This window comes from Prionailurus bengalensis, chromosome A1 (assembly GCF_016509475.1).
Source record: "Prionailurus bengalensis isolate Pbe53 chromosome A1, Fcat_Pben_1.1_paternal_pri, whole genome shotgun sequence".
NCBI classification, from domain to species: Eukaryota; Metazoa; Chordata; class Mammalia; order Carnivora; family Felidae; genus Prionailurus; species Prionailurus bengalensis.
The window spans coordinates 108,120,452-108,143,148 of NC_057343.1; the positions used below are offsets into that span (position 1 = coordinate 108,120,452).

At 36.0% G+C, this 22,697-nt stretch overlaps 1 pseudogene; it reads left to right on the forward strand.

The window, feature by feature from the left end:
* The first annotated feature begins 16,237 nt into the window (after positions 1-16,237).
* LOC122496878 lies at positions 16,238-16,452 on the forward strand (annotated as a pseudogene).
* Positions 16,453-22,697: the final 6,245 nt, after the last annotated feature.

Consider the following 22,697-nt stretch of genomic DNA (forward strand, 5'->3'; position numbering starts at 1 on the left):
ATTCAGTTTGTTCAGTTCCTCACTTGTTCTGGAATAATTTTAACTATTTTCTGATTTGCAAATTTTGTCTTCATATTATTGATAGAAATCAAAATAGTGGTTGAGGACTGATAAAAGGAGTGAAAAGAAAATTTTGTGCAGTGATGGAACTATTCTATATCTCATTGGGGGTAATGGTTATACAAATTAATGCTTTGATTGAAACTCATCAAAATGTACTCTTAAGATCTGTGCATTTTACTGTAGGTAAATTTTATGATAAAAAATGAAAATCAAAGCAAAACAAAAACCTAAGTGCTCATGTGAGGAGAGTGAAACAAACCAAAGTAAGCTATGAAGTCCATTAGCATTCATAAAAATTAAAAATACATATACATAATACAATAATACATGTTTTATAAAACACATATGAAACAAAAAAAATCACTTAACAGTATAGAATGGTTGTTTGGTTGCAGAAGTTGAAGGAGGTGTAGAAATAGGGGGAAAGGGGGATAAAAAATTAAAATAAGAGTTTTCTTGCATTGTCCTTTGAGTAGTAACTTGTATACTAAAGTCCAAGATTTAAAGAAAAGAATGTTATTAGAATTGTGTGAATAATCTTTTTTAAAAGACATTTTATAAACATGTTCACAATGAGAATTTGTCTCTGTTATTCTCATCTACTTGAGAGTAAAGTTTCATGAAACTTGGTCCATGAAAATTCTTCTCAGTGTAGTCAAAAGTAATGATACAATAATAAAATAACTGAAATGCACCTGGCTGACTTTTTTTTTAGTAATAAAACAGAACAAGGGAAAAAAGGTCTGTGCCAAAGCATTTGAACCCCATTTCTCTGTTTTTTACACATATTAAATACAGGTTATTGATTTGAAGAATATTTACACAAGCACGGTAGTCCATATGTGAAGACAAAATTACAGTTCTTTAGGGCAGAGATGCCCAAGAATGCTCTCATCTTTAGATGGTATTCAGGTACTGTCTGAATTAAACATGGGTTTGTTGGTTCTATATTAAGGAAAATAGTGGATTTTAAACTATAGAGTCACTGTCATAGGTTATAAAACACGATACTGCAAAATGCCAGCATATTAACTTTTATTATTCAGTCACTAGTTAGCATACACTTGTGGACATTTAGCTGAGAAGTATGAGAAAAATTATACTCTTTCTGACACACTGTTTACAGGCTTCATAATAGGGGTTTTGTAGTAGTATGAAGTATTCTTATTTGTTTGTTTTCATTATTTTATAATGTGTCCTCAAAACAGCAAATATTATTGTAGTATGATTCTAGGTAAGCAAAACTTCTGTAGAATTATTAAATGTTAGATTCAGAAACTAACCTGTAGGTTAGTCAGACCTTTACTCAAAACCTCTATTTGTGGGGCGCCTGGGTGGCGCAGTCGGTTAAGCGTCCGGCTTCAGCCAGGTCACGATCTTGCGGTCCGTGAGTTCGAGCCCCGCGTCGGGCTCTGGGCTGATGGCTCAGAGCCTGGAGCCTGTTTCCAATTCTGTGTCTCCCTCTCTCTCTGCCCCTCCCCCATTCATGCTCTGTCTCTCTCTGTCCCAAAAATAAACGTTAAAAAAAAAAAAACAAAAACCTCTATTTGTTACTTGAGAATGGGTGTTGATACCATGCAGGTGATTTAGAGGGTCATTAATTTAACTTCTGTGATCAGTAACACTTTCTAAAAATCACACTCAGATTTCCTCCTACCTATAAGTATTTAAACAGGTTTGTATAATTTTGTATGTTTAATTTGATTAAACATATAATATAGATGCCATTTAAAATTTTTTTTATAAATTGGCTACTTCAAATATTTTTGTTTAGTTTAATATGGAAAATAATTTTAAAGAAAAAATATTTGATTTAAGGGTACAAAACACCATATAATGGCATCTGGACTTCTCATTTGCAGGAATAGGTATTTATCCTTTATAATAGGCATATATCCTTTAGAATAGGGAAATTTCATGTATGTTATTTAGTACAGTATTAGAGTAAATTAGTAAAAAGAAAAATAGAGTAATGTTACTCAGTACCCTATGTCTTTTTTTTTGAAGACTTCATTTTTAAAAATTTTTAAAAAATTTACATCCAAATTAGTTAGCATATACTGCAACAATGATTTCAGGAGTAGATTCCTTAGTGCCCCTTACCTATTTAGCCATCCCCCCTCCCACAACCTCTCCAGTAACCCTCAGTTTGTTCTCCATATTTATGAGTCTCTTTTGTTTTGTCCCTCTCCCTGTTTTTATATTATTTTTGTTTCCCTTTCCTTATGTTCATCTGTTTTGTCTCTTAAAGTCTTCATATGAGTGAAGTCATATGACTTTTGTCTTTCTCTGACTAATTTCACTTAGCATAATACCCTCCAGTTCCATCCATGTAGTTGCAAACGGCAAGATTTCATTCTTTTACATTGGCGAATAATACCCCATCGTGTGTGTGTGTGTGTGTGTGTGTGTGTGTGTGTGTGTACCACATCTTCTTTATCCATTCATCCATCGATGGACATTTGGGCTCTTTCCATACTCTGGCTATTATTGGTAGTGCTTCTATAAACATGGGGGTGCATATGTCCCTTCAGAACAGCACACCTGTATGCCTTGTATAAATGCCTAGTAGTACAATTGCTGGGTTGTAGGGTAGTTCTATTTTCAGTTTTTTGAGGAACGTCCATACTGTTTTCCAGAGTGGCTGCACCAGCTTGCATTCCCAAAAATCTGTCAAATTATTATAATAATTAGAAATGTCAAAATGTGGAGAATCTATATGACAATTTTATTTAAGCTTTAGAAGTACTATTGAAGCACATTTCCCCATTAAATGCCGAATCAGGCAGAGGCCTTTGAAGTAAATTGTTTACATTGATTTGCAATCCCATAAGCCTTTATAGGGAGCTATCCTCTTTGAGTTTACAACCTTGCTTAATTCAGCAGAAAATTACTTTCCGCCTATTTCAGAGACCCACTTAGAGGACTTGTGCTCAATTAAGAGAATTCTGCCTGTGATGATGATGAAAGAGGGACTGAGAACCCCTTTGATAACAAGGCATACAATTATGTGTGTACACAGAATAGCCTTTGCTTATGGAGAGCTGATTCTATACCTCTGACTAAGGGGATGATAGAATTGAAAAAGTATTCACCATGGGGCCTGGTACAGGATAGGCACCCAAATTATTATTCCTGTGAAACAGCAGTGAAGAAAGTGTTAACCTCCTCAAAACCTCTCATCTCTAGCGAAGGGGTATATAGAACTAAGATTCTTCCCGTGGTTAAGCAACTCTTAAATAGCAAACACTTTCTGGCCTTTCAAAAGATTGAATGCATCAGAGTACCTATAACATGTGAAATTTAAAAAAGGAAGTGAGCAGTATCTTAAGAATACCCTAAAGATAAGAAACACAGCTGTTATGAAACCAAATGTGCTAATAGAGAAATTTTTAAATAATTTTTTGGTTTATTTTGAGAAAGAGAAAGCACGAGTGGGGGAGGGGCAAAGAGAAAGGGAGAGAGAGTATCCCAAGTAGGTTCCTACTGTGGAGCCTGACGTCGGGCTTGAATCCATGAACTGAGATATTGACCTGAGCTGAAATCAGATGCTTAACTAAATGAGCTACCTAGGCACCCCATAGTAGAGAAATTTTTAAAGAGAATTAAAATCATTCCTTAAAGTTTACCCAGAGAAGGGTAGTGTTTCATGATTAAGAAAAAATATACAAGGCTCTTCTGTTATAATGCCCATATTTTGTTGTGTACTCCCCATTCTGAAAAGTCATATTGTGAGTCAACTACATACTGAGATAAAGGAAGCATAGGGAGAGGTGATCACATTCCACAGCAGACAGTGACTGAGTCTCAATTCTAGCTCTGCTGTTTACTAACCTCTTAACTAGCAATATTAATAATAGCTTCATCACAGGGTTGTTGGGAAGGTTAAATAAGTTAATATATGTGTAGTACTTAGAACAGAATGTAGCAAATAATGAATACTATATATATGTTGACAATTATTAATATTTTATTTTCACTTCATAAGCATGAATTTTCTGTAATCAGAGACTGCCAGAGCAAAGCAAAGAATGCTTGGTGTGCTAAGCACGTACATATTTTTGTTTATCCACTGGAATTTCTATCACATGTGAGAGGTCTTTTGCTTACTTGATGGAGTTTAGGGTCAAAGAAAAGAACTGGTTTGCATGAGGTCATGTCAGTCCTTGATTCATTTGCTTTTAGAGCTTCTCTTTTTCTCCCCATAAGAAACATTGACTCTTTTATCTGCTGAGGATCATTTCCACCTTCTTGTAAGTACACACAATTTCCTTTGAAAATTTCCCTTCCCTGACAGGGATGTCAATCATATTCTATCAAACCTAACAAGGGTAATATGATCAGGGCCTGGCCAGACAACCAGTGTATTATCTAAATATTACAAAAGAAGGGCCAGCTTATCTTTATGTAGATATTAATATATAGAGCATACTTGGGGATCAGCAAGCTGGCATCATGTAAACCTGAGGCTGTCTGCAAATATGTCATCCCCCATCATCTTTTGCTCACATACGGAGGAGGGAATGAGACACACACATAGAGGGAAGCAGAAGGGTTCACCTTGTGAGGGAGGTACAGAAATGCAAAGACTACTAGAATATATAATTGGTAAAGGATACAGTCTTCAATATATGATGTTGGGCAAACTGGATCCCTATGTTACACCACACACGAAATCAACTCAGTTGTATTAAAATGAAAAGACAGTTTGTAGAATGGTAGAGAAAGTTTGCTAATCGTATATTTGGTAAGGACTTAATATCTAAAATATATTGGAATTCACACAGTTCGGTAGCAAAAAAAAAAATTCTGATTTGAAAATGGGCAGAGGAACTGAATTTTTTCAAAGAAGAAATGCAAATGGCCAACAGGCACATGAAAAGGTACTTAGCATCATTTATCATCAACGAACTGGAAATCAAAAACACAATGAAATGTCACCTCATACATACCTGTTAATATGGCCATCTTCAAAAAGACAAGAACTGACAACTTTTGGTGAGGGTGTGGAGAAAAAAGGAATTCTTGTGCACTGATGGTGGGAATGTAAATAGGTGTATCTACTATGGAAGAGAGTATGGAGGTTCCTCAAAATTTTAAACTAGAACTACTATATGATACAGCATTGCCGTTTCTCAGTATTTATCAAAAGGAAGTAAAAACAGTATATCTGCATTCCCATGTTCCTTGCAGCATTATTCACAACTACCTGATGCTGTGCAATCCTCTATGCTGTGCAACATAATAATTTCTTGCATTAAAATATGCATTTCCTGGGATGAAACTTGGGGATGGGGGAAAGTACAAATTATCTTTCCTTCAAATCCCAGCATATAATTTTATCTTGCTGTTAGGCAGCATGCAACACTAGCTCTAAGTTGGTAATTAGGACCAAGGATAAAACCCCCATGCCAATTGCTAAGGTATAGAAAATACTCAACATTCCCTCACTTCAAAGCTTCCACTGATAAAAATTTTGACTTTGATTTTTAGGCGATAGAATCCATAAGAGCAAAATGAATAGCCAGCCAGCTGGAGTTTTATGAGAGCTGGATTGTCAGAGAAGTCTGAGGGTGACATCCAGGGGCATTTTATTGCCCAATACCTATGTTGATTTTTAGGCCATAAAACTGGCAGCAAGAGCAACTGGACTGCTGACCTGGCATAGTCACCAGCATTGGAAGTTTTCCCAGTGCACTTTCAAGTGTGAGGGAGAGAGATGCTGCAGTGAGCACAGCCAGAGACAGCCAGAGAGGCAGAATGAGAAACTTGCACTAAGTGCAGAGTAAGAAAACTTTGCTGATTCTGCCCATCTGGGTGGATATGAGCTAAGTTCTGGACTATAGTCACTACCACCAGTACCTTTTTCTCTATTTGTGTTTTAGGTAGATTCATCACACTTTATGGAATCCTGAGAAACCATTTCCAAATCTGATCAGTCAGAGGTGTGAAATTTGAAATAGTGTAGAGGAAATAGATATTACTGGACAATAACTGGATGTTATTGGATAGAAAACTAGATGTTATCTTTTGGTGAAGGGATAATTCCACTGTTGTTTATACATTGAAGAGTTCGTTGGAGCATTTTTAAAATAAGTATGCCCTAAAGTCCTCACATGAGTGAAGTCATACGATACTTGTCTTTCTCTGACTAATTTCATTTAGCGTAATACCCTCTAGTTCCATCCACGTAGTTACAAATGGCAAGATTCCATTCTTTTTGATTGCCGAGTAACACTCCATTGTATATATATATATACCACATCTTCTTTATCCATTCATCCATCGATGGACATTTGGGGTCTTTCCATACTTTGGCTATTGTTGATAGTGCTGCTATAAACATTGGGGTGCATGTGCCCCTTCAAAACAGCATCCCTGTATCCCTTGGATAAATACCTACTAGAGCAATTGCTGGGTTGTAGGGTAGTTCTATTTTTAATTTTTCGAGGAAACTCCCCACTGTTTTCCAGAGTGGTTTCACCAGTTTGCATTCCCACCAGTGGTACAAAAGAGATCCTCTTTATCCGCATCCTCACCAACATCTGTTGTTGCCTGGGTTGTTAACGTTAGCCATTCTGACAGGTGTGAGGTGGTATCTCATTGTGGTTTTGATTTGTATTTCCCTGATGATGATGAGTGATTTTGAGCATTGTTTCATGTGTTGATTGGCCATCTGGATGTCTTCTTTGGAGAAGTGTCTATTCATGTCTTTTGCCTATTGCTTCACTAGATTATTTGTCTTTGGGTGTTGAGTTTGTTAAGTTCTTTATAGATTTTGGATACTAATCCTTTATCTGATATGTCGTTTGCAAATGTCTTCTCCCATTCCATCGGTTGCCTTTTAGTTTTGCTGATTGTTTCCTATGCTGTGCAGAAGATTTTTATTTTCATGAGGTCCCAATAGTTCATTTTTGTTTTTGTTTCCCTTGCCTCTGGAGACGAATTAAGTAAGAAGTTGCTGCAGCCAAGGCCAAAGAGGTTTTTGCCTGCTTTTTCCTCGAGGGTGTTGATGGCTTCCTGTCTTACATTTAGGTCTTTCATCCATTTTGAGTTTATTTTTGTGTATGGCATAAGAAAGTGGTCCAGGTTCATTTTTCTACATGTCGTTGTCCAGTTTTCCCAGCACCACTTGCTGAAGAGACTATATTTATTCCATTGGATATTCTTTCCTGCTTTGTCAAACATTAGTGGGCCATATGTTTGTGGGCCCATTTCTGGGTTTTCTATTCTTTTCCATTGATCAGAGTATTCTTGTGCCAGTACCATACTGTCTTGATGATTACAGCTTTGTAATACAGCTTGAAGTCTGCAAAAGTGCATAGTTTAATAAATTTTGACATATGTATATACCTGTGAAATCACCACAATCAAGATAGTGAACGTATTCATCATCCCTCCTCAAATTTCCTTGTGTCTTTTATAATCCCTCCATCCTTACCTCCCTGTCCCTTGCTAGGTATAGATTTCTAGTTGACAGGTTTTTTTCCAGCACTTAGAAGATGTTATTCCACTATGACTAGGCTCACATTGTTTCTGATAAATCTTTTGTCATCCTTGTCTTTATTCCTTTATATGTAATGTGTCTCCTTTTTTCTGGTCATTTTTAAGACTTTGAGCAATTTGATCATGACATGCTTTGGTGCAGTTTTTAAATAAGTGTCTTGCCTTTTGCATTTGGGGAATTTTTCATACTGTCCTCTCTAGTTTCCTCAAACTTGTAGAATTTTAGCCATTATTCTTTAATTTTTTTTTTTCTGTACACGCTCTTTTCCTCTCCCTATGGAACTTTTAATTACACATCTACATTACTCTGTTTGAAGTTGTCATATAGCTCAGTAATTCTCTCTTCATTATATTTTTAGCCTTTGATCTCTGTTTCATATTCTATAGTCTCTACTGCTAGGTCTTCAAGTTGATCATTTATTTCTGCTATAATATCTAATCAGCCATGCAGAGGATTTTTCCATTTCTAACATAGCAATTTTAAGCTCTGGAATTTTGATTTGGACTCTTTTTAATATTTTTTATATTTTCCATGTCTCTACTCAGCATACTCTATTATAATTCCCTTAACTTTCAAGCATGTGGAATACAGTTGTAATAACCAATTCAGTGCCATTACCCTTAAAATTAATACCTTGTTCTGGTTTACTTTTGATTGGTAATTTCTCTCTTAATTTGGGGTTGTATTTCTTTTCCCATTCCTTTTTATTTTTTTTGTTTTTTTAACGTTTATTTATGTTTGAGACAGAGAGAGACCGAGCATGAACGGGGGAGGGTCAGAGAGAGGGAGACACAGAATCTGAAACAGGCTCCAGGCTCTGAGCTGTCAGCACAGAGCCTGACGCGGGGCTCGAACTCACAGACCGGGAAATCATGACCTGAGCCGAAGTCGGCTGCTTAACCGACTGAGCCATCCAGGTGACCCTCCCATTCCTTTTTAAAATGGAATGCTAGATGTGGTAACTTTTACCTTCTTAGGTGCTGGACATTTTTGTGTTGATATAAGTATGATTGAACTTGTTCTGGGATGCAGTTAAGTTACTTGGCAACAGTTCCTACTTGTGAGATTTTTTAGGTGAGTAACATAGCATCCGTTTAGGTCAGGCCTATTTAAAGCTACCTGGGTTTCCTCGGATTTCCAGCTCCAGCATCTCAAGTCAGGAAGTCTACTAGACTGTGTGTGGGCTTCCCCTCCCTGCTCCATTTTCTGAAACACTCAAGACAGTGGGCTATGGTGCTTGTAGGGCTAATTTTGCTTGTTTCTTGGCTGTGAGTGATCACTCTTTCCTTTTTTACTTAAAATTAAATGTCTTGAAAAATATTGTTGTATGTATTTCATTGTTTATGTTAGGAGGTTAAGTCTGGTCCCTCCCATTCCATCTCAGTTGAAAGTAGAAATCAACTAAGACAATTTACAGCTAAGATAGGAGAGAATTTGCCATAGTAGAAAATAATGAAAATACTTGTTATTTGGTACATAATTAAAAAAACTGATCATTTGGAAAGAAAATGACCTGCATGTATATGGAAAATTATTACCGAATAATTATAACTGATTTGAATTAGTAGAGAACCTACAGACTAGTTAAAAATTGGAAAACTTGACAAGTATTTGGTAAAACCTAGAGTTACCCATCTTCACCACTTAAGTCACAAAAAATGAATTCTAGTTGAATTAAGGTTCTAAAATATAATAAACAAAAATTTTAAAGTTTTAAAAGGAAATAATTGAGAATGATTTTGTGACTTTGGGTTATATAAACCAAAATTATAAGCCATAAATCTAGATTGATAAATTTGATTATATAAAAATTAAAAAGTCTCTGTTACCAAAAAACTCTACCATAAATAGTACTAGAAGGAAAATGCAGATAGGAAAGAGTACATATATAACAGACATTGGATTCATATTAAAATATATGAAGCGTTTATGAAATGAAAATAACAGACTAATGGAAAATAAGGCAGGTAATATAAACACTAATTTACACAGCAGAAAATGCTTATGGTCAAGAAACATATGAAAACAGTCAAGTAGTTGTTTTCACTTGGCTAAAGAGTTTAATATTAAATATGATAGACTTATGGGAAATAGGTAATCTCAAAAAATTTAAAAATTGTGTGTTTTATTTCTTGTTATATATCCAGTTTTAATACACTTAAGAACAAGAAGGAATAACAAAGATTTTCATTAAATTGTTGTTTATTATTGTTAAAAAAAACTGGAAACAACCCCTATTTCTGTTAGTGGGAAATAATTAAACTACAAATCATGGTCTGTACACATTATGTCATAGTATATGTCAGTTTTGAAAATGGCATGGAAAAGTTTCTGAGGGAATTGTGGTTGGAAGGGGGAAGAGGGAAGGAATCGCTTTTATAATAATACATGTAATAGGGAGTTTCTGCCAAAAATATAAACATACACATACACACATTAACACTGTATATTTCTGTAAATACTTGAGTGAATGTGTGTGTGTATATTTAAAACATAAAACAGCCTGGAAATATACTTATTAATCTGATAACAGGGATTACCTGTGGTAGTCAAAGTGGATTTTACCTTAATCTATAATATTTCTTTTTTTTAACAATGAGAATGTGTTCTATATTCCTTGTGTAATGGTATAGATAATACCAAACAAACAGTAAAAAATGCACGTTATATTTGGGAGAAAGTACTTGTGGGTGCATGCAAGGAGGCTAAGTAGTGGAATGTGGTGCTTGCCTGCCATTTTTGTAACATAGCATCCTTTGCTCCTTTTCCAGTTAATAGAGCCTTTGAGGTCCTTTTAGTTGTTTTGTTTTATTTTGCTTAAACTAGTTGAAATGGGGTTTGTATCACTTAAAATTGAACAGGTCTTTATTTTCTTACTAGGACTTTTCCTGTTCTGTTGTCCATTATGTTTCAAAAATAAGCAAAACAGTACATTACTATCTTCTCTTCTCTTCAAGAATTGAGTCACTAGGCAAGTATGGAGCATGACTTCAATCTCATGAGAGGCAAAGGTTAGACCAGGAAAGGAATGATACTTTGGAAATTTGCTTTGAGAAATGTCTACATGATTAAACAGAGTAAAATTTTCATTTCTCTCTTTTGTCAGTGAGGCTATAGATTTGAACCAAATTCCACTTTAAGTGGAATTAGAGTGATAGACTAATGAATTAGAAAAGTCAGAAATATAGGATTAAATAAGGTATATAAGATTCTAACAGTAGGGTTTTGATAATAGTTCGATATCTCCTGTTTGCCTGCTGTCACTGGCCACGCCATGAGAGTGTAGCCCTGAGGATCTGAGACCTGGGGAAGTTCCCTTGATATACCACTCTGCTCTCTTGCATGCCACTGCAGATTGCAGGATTGTGAAGTATCTCGATACCATGGCTTAGTATTACATTTTTTGAGTGTTTACAAATTGCTTTTAATGTACTGGTGAATCTATGATATACACCCATTGGAAACTATTTTTTAAAATTCTTTTGAAAAATAGGGATAACGTATCTATGTACATTAAAACAAAAACTTCTTTATATTGATTATCAGATCATGAAAAGTGACATGAGCAAAATAATTATTTTTGTTACATATTTGTAACTTTTTCCAGCCTTACGTCTAGTATCAGGTCAATGGAGTTCTTGTCAAGAATGCATGTTTTATGGCCTTATTCTTTCTTTTCTTTCTCATAATGTTTCCTCTAGTCTTATTAAAATTGCATTCTTATGGCTAAGAAATTCCTGATAACCTCAGATAAAATTCTTCTAAATGAAAAATATGGTGTTAAAATTTTTGTAATAAAATATGGAAATATTTTAACAGAAGTATTGCTGCAGGTACAATCTTTTTGTTGTCATGCACACTACAATTTTAGACAAATAATGTTTGGAAAACATCCAATAATTTGCCACCATTTGTGATTATTTTCAGTATTTGTCAGGTGTAATTGCTAACAAGTATAGAATATAGAGCTTCTCAGTATTATAATGTTCCAGTGGAAAATCTAAATACATCCAATAAAAATAGGAACTTAATTCCTTTTACAAATATTTTAGGGTTCAGTTAAATTTGAAATTTAACTTTCATCCACTCTTTGAGCTTTCAGTGTTTAATTTGTTTGGTTCTTACGTGACTTTTAAAGTAAGCTTCTTTCTTATATAACATACATATTAAAGAGTGAACAAATCACAAGTCGTACAGCTTGGTGAAACTTCACTAAGTGATCACTGTCAATGTAACTGCCACTCAGATCAAGAAATAGATCATTATGAGGTTTCCAGAAGTTCCTATCACCTCTGTTCCCCATCACTATTAGGAGTCCATTGTTTTTTTCAGCTTGGAAAAAACGTCTTCACCTGCTGTCCATTTTATGAGGTGGTGTAGCATTCACATTAATTCATTCTGTGTGTGTGTGTGTGTGTGTGTGTGTGTGTGTGTGTGTGTAGAGAGAGAGAGAGAGAGAGAGAGAGAGAGAGAGAGAACATGAGTGAGAGGAAGACTGTTGATGAGTAACACTTCATCTACTTCTGTTTTAATTTGAAGATGATTCATTATGTAAACCCATCTTTACATGTTCATTGATAAGGATGGCCATTATAAGTACTGAATATTTACTGTAGGTGTAGATCCTTGACACAAAGCCAGAACAACCTATTTGAAATGTCAGTGCCAATTGCTCAGAGTAATGTGGTAAAATGCGTTCCTCTCATTGCATGGCTGCAGAGTGCCAGGTGCTTGGAAATCTTAAGAAAACAAGAGGAGAGACAGGAAGTGAAGGTGCAGGGGTGTGGGAAAACCAGTAAATCACATCTTTTTTCCATCTTGAACTTAGAGCCCTGGAAAAGAAACTGGTAGAGATCTAATATTGGCTTTGATGCTGATAAAGCTAATCATAGAATATGGCTTTAGTGTGCAGACCAAAGGACTTGCTAAAGAAAGTTTGGGTCTCTTAAAGCAAATATACTGTCCAGGGGTAACTGCTTTAAATGGACAGAGAAGAAAAAAAAACTAATCCCTAGTTCTTACAGATGTTTAATAGATTAGTTTTGCTAATTAAAAAAAAACAAACAAACATGAATCAATGCCTATCAAACCCTTGGTAATCAAAGACATATATATTCCACTCCTTATATATGGAGTGGAATAAACAAGGGATGAGGAAAGAAGAGTAGGTATTACAGGGTCATTGTCATTCTGCATGAAGAAATAAAACCAGGGGAATGGAGATTCCTCCATAATATTACATGTTAGTCATAACAAATAACATCTTTACAGACTGCCTATAGGTCTAAATACTGTCTTCTGTTTTAATCAAGATAATTTCAACTTAATGTTCAAAAACCCTTAGGTAATCACATATGCCTATACAGAGAGCAATATAATCCTCCTTAGAATATATAAAATGAATTACTTAGACAAATTAATCAGTACTTTGGTGGTCTAAATAGCACTGAAGTATTAATCACTCCTGCCTTTCAAATAAATAGAATTTAATTAATAATTTGACCCCAGAATTCCAAGAATTGTGTATTTCTCTTACTGATAATGTTAAGTAAATCGAAGGTACTCTGCAGAAACAAACAAACAAACAAACAAACAAAAACAGGAGAAAAGTAGTTCTAATATGTACAGTCTGTAAGCCAGAAAACTTGGCCTTCTTTCTAGGCCCAAATTTAAAATCCATTATTAAAAGGTTGATATATGACCAGTTGGGAAGAAAAGCAGTAATCCTTAAAGCCACATGGCCTCATTAAAATAAACTATGTCAGAATAACTATTACAATTTTTTTTCTGACAAGGTTATGAGATTGGTAGTGTATAGAAATACTAAGGACAATAAAAATAGAAATAATTGTAAGGATAATAACAATAGCAATAATGTTCACTTTCATCTTTTGAGCTCTTATGACATGAATACTAGTTTTAAAGCCATTAGAACACTGTGTGATACATGATAGCAGCTCAAAAAGTGTAAACTATTTTTATGGCTCTTATTGTTGCTATTGTTTTTTAAGGAACTTGAGGTAGATAAAAATATACCAGGTGCTATGGGCTGAATGTGTGTTCTCAAAATTCATATGTTGTAATCTTAATGCCCAAGTATTAGGCTATAATAATAATAATTATTATTATTATATTATTAGTATTAGGCTTTAATAATAATAATAATTATTATTATTATTGTATACTAGGAGGTGGGCCTTTGAAAGGCGATTAGTTCATGAGGGCAGATGCCCTATGAATGAGATTAATGCTCTTTTTTAAAAAAATTTTTTTAATGTTCATTAATTTTTTTTATTTTTTATTTTTTTTTATTAAAACAATTTTTTTCAACGTTTTTTATTTATTTTTGGGACAGAGAGAGACAGAGCATGAACGGGGGAGGGGCAGAGAGAGAGGGAGACGCAGAATCAGAAACAGGCTCCAGGCTCCGAGCCATCAGCCCAGAGCCCGACGCGGGGCTCGAACTCATGGACCGCGAGATCGTGACCTGGCTGAAGTCGGACGCTTAACCGACTGCGCCACCCAGGCACCCCTGATGTTCATTAATTTTTGAGAGAGAGAGAGATACAGAGTGTGAGTGGACGAGGGGCAGAGAGAGAGGGAGACAAAATCCAAAGCAGGCTGCAGGCTCCCAGCTGTCAGCACAGGGCCCAATGCAGGGCTCAAACCCAGGAACTGGGAGACCATGACCTGACCCAAAGTCAGATGCCTAACTGCCTAAGCCACCCAGGTGCCCTGAGATTAAAGCTCTTATAAAAGAGGCCTGAATGAGTTCCCTCGTGTCTTTTACCATGTGAGGACAGAGAGAAAAGTTGGCAGTCTACAACCTGGAAAGGGGCTTTTACCAGACACAGAATCTGCCATTGCCCTGATCTTGGCTTCCCAGCCTCCAGAACTGTGAGGAATATATTTCTATTATTTATAAGCTACCCAGGTTATGGTGTTTTTGTTAGAGCAGCCTAAATAGAGTAAGAGATGGGGTATTAATAAAAAAAATTGTGCAAAGTTCTTAATATTGTATAAATTGATTAAATGGGACAGAGTTTAGTATAAAAAGGTGAACCTGTAACTAGGTGGTATATAAAGAAATATCTTCAGTGGAGTAACAAAGGTCTATAATGTAGACCCTTTTTATTCAACACTTTCATTAATGACTTTATGCAGACATGTCCATTAGTAGATAAATTAAACAGAAGAGTGGAAAATCAGGGCCCCAGGGGTTTTGTAATCCTGAAACAACATACAGGGTGCCATGTATATTTTTAAATTCATGTTTCTGTTTTCTTCATATAAATACCCAGAAGTGGAATTACTATATCATATGATATTTCTATTTTCAATTTTTTGAGGAATCTCCGTACTGTTTTTCTTAGTGGTTACACCACTTTATATTCCCAACAACCATGCATGGTTCCCTTTTATCTACATCCTCAACAACACTTGATATTTCTTATGTTTTTAATAGCTCATTTTGATTTTGATTTGCATTTCTCTGATGACTGGTAATGTTGAACATCTTTTCATATACCTGTTAGTCATCTATATGTCTTTTTTGGAAAAATATGCATTTAGTTACTCTGGCATTTTTTCATCAGATGTTTTTATTTTGTTACTGAGTTGTTTGAGATCTTCATATTTTGGGGATATTAACCCCTTACTGGTTATATGATTGGCAAATATCTCCCATTCATTAGATTGCCTTTCCTTTTGTTGATGGTTTTCTTCACTGTACAGAACTTTTATAGTTTGATATAATCCTATTTGTTTATTTTTGCTTTTGTTGACTTTGCCTTTGGAGTCAGATCGAAAAAATCACTGCCAAGACATGTGTCAGGAAGCTCACTGACTATGTTTTCTTCTAGGAGTTTTATGGTTTCATGTCTAATGTTCAAGTCCAGTTGTGTTATTTTGGATCTGGCTGTCCAGTTTTCCCAATACTATGTATTGAAGAGACTGTCCATTCCTCGTTGTAAATTCTTGGCTCTTCTGCTCTAAATTAACTGACCATATGCATGTGGGTTTATTTCTGGGCTCACTGTTCCATCAATCTTTGTATTTGTTTTTATGCCAATACCATACTATTTGATTATTACCACTTTGTACTATTCTTTGTCAAGATTACTTTAGCTATTCAGCATCTTTTGTGGTTCTGTACAAATTTTAGGATGGTTTGTTTGATTTCTTTGAAAACTGCTTTTGAAATTTTGGTAGGAATCACACTGAATCTGTACATTGCTTTGGGTAATATAAATAAACAATATTAATTCTAATACATGAGCATGGACTATCTTTTCATTTATTTGTATCATTTTCAGCGTGTTATTGTTTCACTGGATAAGTCTTTCACCTCCTTGATTAAAATTTATTCCTACATATTTTACTGTTTTTGTTGCAACTGTAAATGGGATTGTTTTCTTAATTTCTTTTTCTGATAATTTGTTTTGGTGTATAAAAGCACAAACATATATTGATTTTATACCCTGCAAGTTTGCTGTATTTATTAGTTCTAATAGTTTTTTGTTTTTTGCTTTTAAAGAACCACCCAAGTGCTCAAGTTCTGTTTTTTTGTTTTGTTTTGTTTTTAATGCAGTCTTTAGGGTTCATTGTACATAAAACCATGTCATCCACAAATAGTGGTTCTTTTACTTTTTCCTTTCCAATTTGCTTATCGCTTCTCGGCCTTTTAGCTAGGATCATGTGTAGTATCTGTTCTTATCAGTTTAATATCTAATATGTCCTCTATCCAATTTGGGTAACTTTTATTTATTTTTTGTGCTTTATCACTCTGTCTGGGACTTCCAGGGCTATGAATAAAATTGGCTAGAGGGGCTCCTGGGTGGCTCCGTCGGTTGAGCGTCCCACTTTGGCTCAGGCCATGATCTCACACTCCATGAGTTCAAGCCCCGCATTGGGCTCTGTGCTGACAGCACAGAGCCTAGAGCCTGCTTCTGATTCTGTGTCTCCCTCTCTCTCTACCCCTCCCCTGTTCGTGCTCTGTCCCTCTCTGTCTCAAAAATAAATAAGAACATTAAAAAAAAAGTGGCTAGAGTGGGTATCCTTCTCTTCAAGGAAAAGCTTTGAGCTTTTCACCTTTGGGTATGATGTTAGCTGAGAACCTATCATATATGGTTTTATTATGTTGAGGTACATTTTTTTCTGTCCACTTTGGTTTATGTTGGTATCATAAATGGATATTGAATTTTGATGTGCTTTTTCTGCATCTGTTGAGATAATCATATGGTTTTATCCTTTTTTTGTTAATGTGGTGTATCACATTGGTTGATTTGTGGATGTTAAACTGTCTTTGGAATCCATGAGATAAATCACACTTGATCATAGTAAGTTATCCTTTAATGTATTGTTGAATTTTGTTTGCTAAGATTTTGTTGAGGCTTTTTGCAACCATTTTCATCAGGGATATTGGCCTATAATTTTCTTTTTATGTGGTATCCTTGTCTGGTTTTAGTAATGCTGGCCTTGTAAAATGAGCTTGAAAGTGTTCCCACCTCTTCGATTTTTGGGAGATTTGAGGAGGATAGGTATTCAGTCTTTTAATAGTCGGTTAAATTCAACGCTTGGATGATCTGGTCCTGGACATTTGTTTGGGAGGTTTTTAAAAAATGTTTATTTATTAATTTTTGGTGAGAGAGAGTGAGCACACACATGCAGGGGAGGAGAAGAGAGAGAGAACGAGAATCCCAAGCTGGCTCTGTGCTGACAGCCTGGAGCTTGAACCCACAAACTGTGAGATCATGACCTGAGCTGAAATTACAAGTTGGGCAGTCAACCAACTGAGCCACCCATGCACCCTTGATTACTGATTCAATCTCCTTATTAGTAGTTGGTCTATTCAGCTTTTCTATTTCTTCATGATACAGTATTGGGAGATTGTATGTTTATAGGAATTTATCCATTTCTTCTGGGTTGTTATATTTGTTGGTATGTAATTGTTCATAGGAGTTTCTTATGATATCCTTTGTATTTCTGCACTATCACTTGTAACTTTTCTTTCACTTCTGATTTTATTTATTTGAGTTCTTTCTTACTAAATCCAGGTAAAGTTTTGTCACCTTTATCTTTTCAAGTAACTGGCTCTCAGTTTCATTGCTCTTTTCTGTTGTCTTTTCTAGCTGTTCTCTATTTCATTTATTTCTGCTCTGATCTGTATTTCCTTCTTTCTTAATACTTTTGGGTTTTATTTATACTTCTTTTTCTAGTTTCTTTGGGTGTCAAGTTAGATTGTTTATTTGAGATGTTTCCTCTTTCTTGAGGTAGGCCTGTATCACTGTAAACTTTCCTCTAAGACCTGCTCTTGCTGTATTTCTGTGGATTTTGAATTGTTGTATTTCTATTTTCTTTTGTCTCAAGGTACTTTTTTATTTCCCCTTTGATTTCTTCATTGACCTATAGTTTGTTCAGTAGCTTATGGCTTAATTTCCACATATGTGTGACTTTTTTCAGTGTTCTTTAAATGGTTTCCATGTTTTGGGGTGCCTGGGTGGCTCAGTTGGTTAAACATCTGACTTTGGCTAAGGTCATGATCTTACTGTTGATGAGTTCGAGCCCTGCATTGGGCTCTGTGCTGACAGCTCAGAGCCTGGAACCTGCTTCAGATTCTATGTCTCCCTTTTTCTCTGCCCTTTCCCTGCTCACACTGTGTCTATCTCTCTCAAAAATAAATAAACATTAAACAAAATAAAGCAATTTCTATGTTTATGCTACTCTTGTCATGGAAAATACTTCTTAAAATTTCAGTCTTCTTAAATTTATTGAGACTTGTTTAATGGCCTAAAATATGATCTGTTCTGCAGAATGTTTCATGCGCACTTGAGAAAAATGTGTATTCTGCTGCTTTTGGGTGGAATATTTTGTATATATCTAGCAAGTCCAGTATGGTCTAATATATCATTTAAGACGAATATTTCCTTACTTATTTTTTGTCATGATGATCCAGCCATTGGTAAAATTAGGGTATTAAAGTCCCCTATTATTATTATACTGCTCTCAATTTCTCCTTTTAGTTCTGTTAATATTTGTTTTATATATTTAGGTGCTTTACTGTTGGGTACCTAAATATTTACAAATGTTATATTTTGGTTTTTTGTTTTGTTTTTGTTTTTGTTTTTGTTTTTGTTTTTTGAGGGGTAGAAGGGCAGAGGGAGATGGAGAGAAGGAATAAGAAGGCTCCAGGCCCAGAGCAGAGACTAAGACAAGGTTTGATCACATAACTGTGAGATCATAACCTGAGCCGAAATCAAGAGTTCGATGCTTAACCAGCTGAGCTGCCCAGGCACCCCACAAATGTTCTGTTTTCTTGTTGGGTTGACCCCTTTATCATTATGTAATACCCATCCTGGTCTTTTATTACAGTCTTTTTTTAAAATTTAAGTGAGCAGGGGAGAGGGACATAGGCAAAGAGAGAATCCCAGGTAGGCTCACACTCAGTGTGGAATACGACACAAAGCTCGATCTCACAATCCTGAGATCATGACCTGAGCTGAAATCAAGAGTTGGTAGCTCAACCAACTGAGCCACCCAGACATCTCATTATGTTTTTGGTTTTTTTTAAGTCTGTTTTATCTGATACAAGTGTAGCTACCCCAGGATTTTTTGTTGGGGGGGTGAGTGGCAGGATTTCTGTTTGCATGAAACATCTTTTTCCATTCCTTTATTTTCAGTTTGTGTGTGTCCTTACATCTGGAGTAAGCTTCTTAAAGGCATATTATACACGGGCCTTGTTTTCTTCCATTCAGCCATTTTATGTCTTGTGATTGTAAAATTTAGTGTATTTATATTTTAGTAGTTTTTGATAGATATGCACTTATTGCAGTTGTGTTCATTGTTATCTAGCTGTTTTTATACTTCCTCTCTGTTCCTCTTTTATCTTGCTTTCTTCGCTTGTGGTTTGATAACTTTCTGTGGTGTTATGATTAGACTCCTTTCTCACTATTTTTTATATATCCACTATGTGTTTTTGCTTTCCGATTACCATGAGGCTCAAATAGAATAGTGAACATATATAATAGTCTCTTTTAAGTTGATTGCAAGTTCAGTTTGAACACACTCTAAAATGCTACATTCCCATTCTCCCATTTTATGTTTTTGTAACATTTTACATCTTTTTATTTTGCATAGCCCTTACCTAATTATTCTGGTTATAGTTACTTTTACCTTTTTTTGTCTAACCTTCATACTAGTTTTATACATGCTTAGCCTACTACCTTTATTCTATATTTATCTTTACCAGTGTGATTTTTACTTTCACGTGTTTTCTTGTTATTAATTTGTACCTTTTATTTTTAGCTTAGACTTAAATTTATCTTTGTTTCATTAAGGTGCTTTATTTTGGTAGGGTTTTATCATGTTCTTTGGGACATACTCCTCTCTTTCCTCATTTTACTTGACTCTGTGTTTCTTTCTATGTATTAAGCAAAATAGCTCTTTCTTCAAGGAGTGGCCTTGTATAGGACATGAACCTCACTGTTTCATCTTGCTTTAGCTCTTAATTGTCTCTGGAACCTTGTGATTATCTAAGCAGCCTGATTTCTTCTTGGAAGGGTCCAGCTATTGAGGATGTGCTAACAAGATCATTGTTCCAGAGGGAGGGATCTTAGCACCTAGTTTCAGGCTGATCGGAAGCTGTACCTTAAGGCAGCATCTATTAAGGTATGAAAATATATATAGACCTATGACACCACAATTATAAATCCTCCTGGCTTCCAGACCAGGAACTCTAAAGGGTTCCCTTGACAACAGTTGAAAAATCAGGGCTCCAGACAAGTGTATAGGTCCTTTCTGGGAGGTGCTGGCAAGCTGTAGTGCCAAGAGAGAGTGAGAAGATGGCATCTTCCAGTGTATGTTTCTGGAGAGCATGTACATAGACTCTAGATATGTGGTAAGCTTGAAGCCCATCCCTTAGCCTGAAGCTCCAGAACAAATAAATAAGCCTTTTTTTTACAGGAAAACTAGAGTTCTGTTTTAGACTACTTTCTTTGTATTGGCCTAAGGGCCTGCCAACAAGTGTTTCTGTGGTTATCTTAAACCCACAGGGCCTAGAATACAATTTAGCTTGGCCATCAGAGCCAGGTGCCCAAGGGGATGCTGTGTGGGCCATGCATGTGGCCATGGGAGTGGTGTGGGGGCGAGTCATTCCCCTTGTCCTTACTCAGTCCCTGGGAGTGGCATGGGGGTAGGTTGTGCCTCTAGTGCTAGCAAGGCAGAGGGAGAATGCAATAAATTGTGTGAACCAGTGCCTCAGTCCCCACAGAAAGTTCTAACAGACTCCTGCTCCTATAGAAGATGCTTTAAGATTAGCTAGTGAATCTCTTTCTCATATGGTGTTTGTGCTTTTCAAATGCTGTGTTTGCACTGAGCCCGGGGTAGTGAATCTGCAAGCAAGCCCTCAAGAGTTGAATCTCCATTCCCTACAGCCCTATGGTTCTGGATATAAGCCCTGTTGGTTTTGAAAGTCAGATGTTTTGTGGGATTCTCTCTCAGAGGTAGGTCCCAAGGCTCACGGACCTCATGTGGGGTACAAACACCTTGCTCCTCAAGGAGAAGCTTCATGCTTGTGAGATCCATCCCATTTGTGGGTTGTCATGCTGGGTATGGGGGTTTTGGGTGATATCCCATCTCTGTCTCTCCTCCCCATCTTGATGTGGCCCTTCTATCTTTTGTTGTGGAGAAGCAGCTCAGGTAGTTTTTAGATTTTTCAGAGGGGATTGTTGCATCTGTAGCTGTAGTCCTGTTGTGTCCATGGGAGGAGGGGAATTCCCCATATTTCTACACTGCCATCATGAACCACCTCCTCCTATATTCTCTTACTGTTGTGTGGAGTATTCCATAGGTATCTATTAGGTCTAGCTGGCTAATAGTTGTGCAAGTCTTCTATTTCTTTGCTGATCTTCTGTTTATCCAGTTTGTCTATAGTTCTCCCTTATTGAGGAGGCAACCTAAAGATTAGCCTAATCTGAAATCACATCCCACTTGCCTTTCACTGCAGCCTCTACTGTTTTTTTAGAGTAACCTTAGGCTTCACTTTCTCTGGTGAAATCAATTCCTTTGGGAAGAGATTAGGAGCTGTTTCTCCACAACCCTCCCCTCTAAAATCTCTAAATCCAGGGCTCTGGAGGTAAGGGTGGATACAGTGGCAATTCTTTGACCTTGAGAAAGTCATCTGAACAGGTGTATTTCATTTTGCTCATCTGTGATATGAGGGTGTTGATGAATTGATTCTGTTCTGGTTCCAGTATTCTTTGACTGCATGTGAGGTTACATGCTTTGGTGGGACATGGAAAGTTAACACCAATGACCCCTAACCACAGATTTTGAAAGACATGATATTCAAAAGAATATCTAAATATATAATGGAGTATAGTAAATGTTACATAAACATTATAGAAAATAATTCTCTCCCTGCCAAATTTTTACATCCTGAATATAAATCACCTATAAATTCCAATTTTCTGTTTAGCTTTCATTGCCCCCAAATAAGCAAACTGTGGGAGAGAGAAGTCATTTTCCCAGTTGCAAAATATGAGGTCCGAGGAAATCCCTAGAACAGAGGGACAGATTTTTAATGAACTGTAACATTTTAGTGTACACAAATTAAGATCTCTAATTGTAGAAACTTTAGAAGCAGAATTTCAATTGAAGAATCTGCTAAATGCAGTGAAAAAATCTAGTTGCATTATAATTCAGTGCCAACTTAGCCAATAACATTTTTAAAATGAAGCAGCAGAAAAATTGATTTCTAGCTGCAGCTGCCTTGGGTTTCTTTTTTATTGGTTAAATGATGCAGGTACAACAGAATCAAACAAGTAATTTCTGATGGCCTCTAATAGCTCCTTCCTGTACCTCTGAGCTGTCAGAAGTGGAAATAGTTGCTCTTAAGGGTAATAACATATATGGGACCATTTGTCTACTTTGAAAGCTTTATGAATCATTTTCAATGATTTCCCTTGATACCTTGTAATATCAGCTATTATGGCCCTCTTCTGTTTCTTCTTAACTCCTACCTGTATGCTCCACAGTCTTACTCATTTTGGATACAACTAAGTGTACCATCATCAGTAACTAGGTTCAGGGAATAGGTTTTATTTGTGACTTTCCCTGTAATTTATTCTCT